General features: G+C 38.5%; 1 pseudogene; it reads right to left on the bottom strand.

Annotated features, from left to right (window-relative positions):
* Positions 1-5760: 5760 nt before the first annotated feature.
* Positions 5761-6078, bottom strand: LOC149214556 (protein ASPARTIC PROTEASE IN GUARD CELL 2 pseudogene; annotated as a pseudogene).
* Positions 6079-7468: the final 1390 nt, after the last annotated feature.

Below are 7468 nucleotides of genomic sequence, written 5' to 3'. Positions count from 1 at the left end.
GAGGATTTGCTTGACCTTATTAAAACTGTTCCATATTTGTGAACCACATTTTTTTTTATTGCTCCTTGCCTCAACCTGAAGGAAAAATCCTTATTCTTCATGTATTTGAACCGGATCTCCTTTCCCCATATGCCTTTACTGTTGATGCCCCTCCATAAAGATTTTAAAATTAGTGCCCATCAAAAATAATTTATATTTAGAACACCCCATCCACCCAATATTTTTGGTCTAGTGACCTTCTCCAGCTTGGCCAAGTGATATCTACAGCTCCTTCTAGCTCCAGACCAAATATAGCTTGCCTTACTCGGTTCAGAAGATTTGTAATCTTTTGTGGAATGCAGAACAAGTGTGCCCAATAAATCCCTAGCTATGTAAGAATTGATTGTGTGAGGATGATACGTCCTCTCATTGATAAACATTTGTATTCCCATCCCTTATTCTTGGAGTAGAATCTTTCCACCTGCGACAACCAATCAACATTTTTATAGAATCCTGGTTTTGGATGATACCCTAGATATTTCATACCATTATCTAAATTTTCTGCATTTACCCCAAAGCACCTCTAGATATATCTGATATCATCTTGGTTACATGATCTATATAAAATGATGGATTTTTGTTCATTTTGTACAAGACCCGTGGCCTTCCCAAAAATTTTTAATATTAATGAAAGTGAATACCATTTAAGTCTGTTTATCATACCCATCAGCAAGATATCATCAACAAAAAAGCTATGAGAGATAGTGACATGACTGCTGATTTTGAGTGCTTCAAATTCACCTGTGGTCCCAAATTTTTTAATATTTAAACTTAGTCCATCCATCGCCAGTATAAAAAGAAGGGGGTATAAGGCACATCCTTGTCTAAGTCCCCTACCCGCAGAAAAATAAAATTGGATGGGTATCCATTGATTGTTACTGCATAATGAACTGTAGACACACATCCCATGATCCATTTAGCCATATTTGAGTTTATTCCAACTTTGTGCAGTACCAGTCTCAGGTAACCCCAATCTAAGCAGTCATAAGATTTTTTTAGATCTACCATCATTACTGTTGCATTCATCTTTTTTTACTTAATAGTGTGCATAAATTCTTGTGCAACAGCCACTGCATCATGGATTATTATATTATTTAGAAAACCATATTGCTCAGGTGAGATGAATTTAGATAAGGATGCTTTTAATCTATTGCCAATTATCTTAGAGATAATCTTGTATGTTATATTGCACAGTGATATTGGACAATAATCAGCAAAGGTATCCGCCTCTGATTCCTTTGGAATAAGGGAGATATAGGTTGAGCTTAGATGAGGATGTATGAAGCCTTTCGTCCTTGATTACTCAACTACTTGTAGTAGTCCTCCTGGAAGATGTCTATGAAGTGGGAAAAAAATTCTATAGTCCATCCATCTGGACCCGTGCTTTTGTCTCCTTTCATTGATTTAATAGCCTGGTTCAGTTCTTCCTCCTTTACCTCCTTAAACAACTCCACATTGTCCTCATCATTAAACATTATAGGATATTCATCAACTACCCATATCTGTGATTCTGCATCCTCCACTTCCCGTCTATTATATGTTTTTTTTTTAAATATGAAACCGCCAAGGTTGTAATTTATGATTTCTTGTTATAACAATTTCCCTCACCATCATTCATCTTCCAAATTGTATTTTGTTTCCTTCTACAATTGGTAAAGTGATGAAAGAACTTGGTATTTTTATCACCTTCCTTAATCCATAAAGCTCTGCTTTTCAATCTCCAAGTCTTCTCTCTAACTTGTAGAATTTTCTTTTTTTCTAGTTTAAGAGCATGTATTCTCTTCCTTTCATTGGCAGGAAGGGAATGCGTGGCCATTTGATAGTGGAAGGATTTTAATTCTTCCTCAATAACTGACAATTCCCTTCTCAGGTCCTCCTTCTTCTTCCATTCCCATGTTTTTACCTTTGCTTTAAGAACTCAAAGCCTATTCATAAATCTTTCAGTACACGAGAGGTCATCCTCTGTATTTCTTCTTTAATTCTAGAATAATCGGATAAGAGAATCAAAATTTAACTCTTCTAGCCAAAATCTATTGAACTTGAAAGGCATTCCAACTCTTGTATCAGTGTTGCACCAGAAAAAAGTGATTGGGCAATGGTCTAATACATAGTTTTCAATAATAAAAGATCTTACATCCCCCATCTTATCCACCATATCTTCTTGGACGAGGAATCTATCAAGTCCCTTTGCTATATATTTGTTTCCACTTCTTTTCTTATCCCAAGTGGAAGCATTTTTAGGTGGGAAAACATCTATTAAGCCATGGGAGAAAATAATTTCTCTTAGATTATGTGTCATCTTGTCTACCACCCTAGATTGTCCCCGAAGCTCCTCTATGCCTAAGGTATAGTTAAGATCCCCAGCCAAAATCAGAGAGGGTGAGTGAAGAATCCTAGTTGCCTCCATTTTTTCCCAAAAACCTTCTCGCCCTTTGTATAGAGCATAGACATTGAGAATGTGTGATCTTCCTGGGATACCTCTGATGTAACCAACCAGAAAAATACCCACCGAGCATGAAAATGCCTTCAATTTTGCCCACCTTGGGTCCCAAAAAATAGCAAGACCACTTGATCTTCCTGTGGCATCAGTTGCCACAATATACAATGTGGGAAACATCCTCCTAAAATAATCGACAGCTTGAGATGTAGAGTGCATTGATTCTTGGATGAGAGTAATGTTGGACTTAGATGAAATAAATAGGTCTCTTAGTGCGAGCAATTTTGGAAGGGTCCCCAAACCCCTTATATTGAGTGAAAGGATGGAATTCATTTCAACCTATTAGGGGGAAAACATGCTCTAAGTGCCCTGGGACAGATGGGAGAGGAAATAGGTATATCAATGAGAGATGGTGATTTTGTCAAGGTAGTATAAAAAATGAAAACTATACCATCCTCCCATGAGCCTCACCACCATGGGGACATAACCCAATAGGATTTTCCATTTTTTTGCCTACCACTATCGCATCTCGGCTTCTTCTATCTCTGTAAAATACCACCTTCCTACTAATGCCCGCCTCTGGAGACTCGTTACTCGATCAAGAAGCATGTCGTGGCCAAAAGAGAGGATAGGCGCTCAAGTTGTAAACATAATAGGACATTGTTTTCTGCCACCCTGCCTTTTGCCAACTTTTTTACCCTCCAACTTGTTCTGCGGCAGGAAATCAACATCTACCCACATGTCACGTTTGTCACCTAGGGTTGTCAACTAAGGGGAGTGTGCCACATTCTACATTGTGTTCAAGTTTGAATGGCATTGTGACTCAGTCGCTAATGTAGCTTGAATAAAAGCTTCATGTACTGACATGTCGGACTCAAAGGGGTCCATCAGAATATATGCAATAATATGTTTTTGATATTGGCTTTAAGACTTTCCACCTACCAAGGTAACCAATGGCAATCAAAGCAGCTCCCACGTCCCAACCCACCTTGGAACCACCTCCCGAGAGAATCTCAACGTCGCCAGGTAGGAAAAGTGTCAGGACAGGTACATTCCTATGGAATTTTTTATCATGTTGACTGCAGGACAGGTCACGATAGACAATAAATACCACTTGACCACTTGCAGACTCGCCAATACCCACGCCTCAACTTACCTGGAGCTTGCCACCCGAAGGAATGTAAACGCCACCGAATCTAACGCTGATTTGGAAATCACCTCGGTAACAAGAATGTCCTAAAACAATAAAGTTACACTTATGATGTACAGGAGCAGACATCAGGAGGAGCATGCTAGGTGTAGGGATATGGACACCTGTCACCTCCAACAGGTGCTAGAAAATGAAATGAAATTAATTATAAAATTACAAGATTTGAAAAACCCCCTGTATTTCGTAAAGATGGATTCTAGTAGTAGCCCTTCGCAGCAAAACAAGTAAGACCAGAAACCACCTTTGAGTTTGTTTAGGACTCAGGACCCTCACAACAACATAACCACCTTCGAGTTTGTTTAGGACTCAGGACCCTCACAACAACATATGCAATACCACCCCTGGAAAAACCACCATCTGTATCCTATCTTAATGGCGACGGTTTTATAGGGGTGAGATACCGAGAAGAAATTACTCCACTCATACCACCATCTATCCAGGAAGCAAGACTATAGGCATGAGGAAACTATTTGCGTAAAAGAGGGGCATGATAGGGCAAATGGATACTTGCATGCTAACATTCTGACTACAAGAAGAGTGGAAGTAGTATGACTGGTAATGGCCTTTTCCAAAAACCACAGAGGGATATTTGGGATATGCATTATAACACTGTTCAAACAAGAGACACTCTAAAAAAACCAGTAAATGGGGGAACTATTGAAGAGAATTTAACAAGATTTTACTTAACTTAAACCTAAATTTCCCTACGGCACAAGTTTTCATCCTTATTAACTGTAAAAAAACACAGTAAAAAAACCCCATTTCAATTTTTCGTGCCCATACCCTTTACTTCCAAAGTATTCTATGCTTTTATCGCAAGAAGGCTTACCTTATTTGCTCCAGCAAATGAACCATGTAATTTCCAGGACAAAACAATATTCCATTTGCCACAGCCGTTAAATTTTCTTTACCACCACTGTGTTTTCTTTGCTCTGAAACATATACCAAATCTTGAAAACACCATCAGGTGAGATAATAGAGTCGGTAGGGAACCATCAACCTCACCGAGGACACTGATAAGCTCAGTGGCAAGCTTGTTCAAAGCGGCATAATATTATCAAAACCCATATTTTACACACGTTTATTTAATAATGAAATTGAAAATTGCTTTAAAATCTTTTTGGTAACTGACACACGTTTATTTACTAATGAAATTGAAAATTTCTTTAAAAACTTTTTGGTGACATTATAAGATAGGTTACCTGAAGATCTATAAACCTAAACCTCGACAATGGAATTATAATTGTTAGTAATTCCATCCCCATTTTTGTAACCAAAATCCAAAATCAGGAGAAGTATAACAATGTTATAACATCCCAATAGTTCCAAGTATGTGAAAGCCTTTCCCCATAAGAAAACTATGGAAAGGTTGCAAAACAACTCTGTGTGTTTTAATTAATTAAGGTGAATTCAATTTAATCATCTCAGTGCCCAATGCTTGAGAAGTCATGGTAATGTTGCAAAACAACTCTGTGTGTTTTGATTAATTAAGGTGAATTCAATTTAATCATCTCAGTCCCCAATGCCTGAGAAGTCATATCTTAATATCTGAGATATATGCATCGTAATGCCAATTGAAATTCTAATTGGCATTATGTTACTAAGTTTTCCTTTAATTAGTTAAAAAGGATGAGATAATTCCTCTTAGCATTGGAATTATGCTATCAAACTCATAATATAGTAATTAGAGAATCATTGTAATATAATAATCAGACTCATGCTATAACAAACATACAATAATACTTTCACATTAAAACATAGAGTAAAATGATTACATATAGCAAACCTCCATAATCTCATATGGATTTTCAGAGATGGATGGTTTAGATTAAAGACATTGGAATAATATTTTTAGAAATCAGATAAATAGCAGCCAAGTACTAACGATCAAATATCTAAAATTAATATTTCAAACTCTACAATTCACTCGTTGTACAAGGTTGACCATTATTATTTATAACTCGTTTGGAAATAGACCACACAATTCACTCATTGTACAAGGTTGACCATTACTATTTATAATTCGTTTTGAAATAGACCATAATATACATAAGCAAGAGCAGAAGATTCCACATCAGCATTGATCGAGAGCGAAGCCAATTTGACCTTTGTTGGAATCGAAGGAAACCCCAATATGCTGCTGCTGAATATTCCCCATGATAGATAGATCAGAGTCGGTGAGCACAAAGGAAAAGTAATGAGTACCCATGGTATCCACTAGAACCAGATAATTATTAGCCGGGAGAGATAAGCTCTCCCCGTTGGAGAAGTGGAAGTCCACTCCGGGAACCATCACGGAATCTTGGTCCGACAGATCGTAGCAGGTGTCGAAGAGGGAGACCCCCTCGGCTCTGGGAAGATGTTGGGTACCCGCAATGAAAGCGTTCCTCATTTCTTCGTAGGCAGCTTTTGTATAAAGAAAATAAAACTTGCATGAGCTTATCAAGGAATCACAAACAAAATTATGTGAGGCAAATCAAGAAATCACAAATGAAATAATGTGAGGCAAATCAAGAATAAATATATTCAAGATCGACTAGCAAGATTGAGGGAATTGTTCTCTTCGAAGCTATCTTCCAAATTATCTGATTGCTCATTGGACAATCTGAGCTTCTTCGTGGTTCCACCCTTTTGATCATCTTCGTCATCACTAACCCTAGAGCAAGATGTCTCTGCCTCGAAATCCTCAGTAGCCTCTCTCTTGGTGTAGCCACTAAATTTGAGAGAGTCTCTTGAGTTTCATTTCAATTCAATTTATTGAATTTCCTAAAGAAACTGACTGCGACCTTCCTCCACGATGTTGGACCACTGCAGCAGTGAATAAAGCGTCTCAATAATTAATGAAGCATCATCGAATTCAAATGCACAATGCTCTTGCAATTCAAACACATGCTGCCACGTTACGCACAAATCAGGTGGAGCGGAGATGGAGAAATGCACAAGTCGTTTCCATTATCTAAATGCGAGCTTTGAGATCAGGCAAGGGCTAACCAGCCATATATTGTGTATTAAATGCTGGGCCAGCTATGTATGTCAAGGATATGTATGCGCCCCCCATGACTTATGTCGTATATCCATGGAACGGGACTCCGGCGACCACCTTGTGTTTCCGGTGACGAGCGCGGGACCCACCAACCGCGGCCCCTCGTCTCGAACTTGCTGCCTCCGGCTGCCCATCGACGCCCCCATCGACCCTGCCCGCAGCCACGCAAATCATGATCGTCACCGGAAACACAAGGTGGTCGCCGGAGTCCCGTTCTATGGATATACGACATAAATCATGGGGGCGCATACATATCCTTGACATACATAGCTGGCCCAGCATTTAATACACAATATATGGCTGGTTAGAGATAAAAATAATTAAACTTTGAATTAATCAGAAGGAGTTGCAGCTCACAGGTGAGAACACCACCTGGAGACTGCACTCAAAAAAACAAGGAGGAGACTCTCGCTCACATTCACTCTGCATTACATGAATGAATATTACATATTAAATACATCACTGAAAAATATGTAGTTGTAAACAACCTCCTAAATTCTAGGAACAACTCCTGAACTAAGAAGATGCGTTACAACCACATAACCATTTCTCGATTAATTCTAACTCCCCCCCTTAATGATGAAAGGGTTATTTTGCACACCTAACATCCCTCTAAATAACTCAAACTTTACTCGCCCTAGAGGCTTAGTAAAAATGTCACCTAAATTATCACAAGTATTACAATAATCCACACAAATTTCCTTAGACTGTATCTTTTCTCGTACAAAGTGAAACTGAG

Source organism: Pinus tabuliformis, chromosome 1_1 (assembly GCF_031772625.1).
Source record: "Pinus tabuliformis cultivar Carrire ecotype Pingquan chromosome 1_1, CPIR1, whole genome shotgun sequence".
Classification (NCBI taxonomy): domain Eukaryota; kingdom Viridiplantae; phylum Streptophyta; class Pinopsida; order Pinales; family Pinaceae; genus Pinus; species Pinus tabuliformis.
Note: the sequence above shows the minus strand (reverse complement) of the source record. Positions and strands in the feature narration are given on the sequence as shown.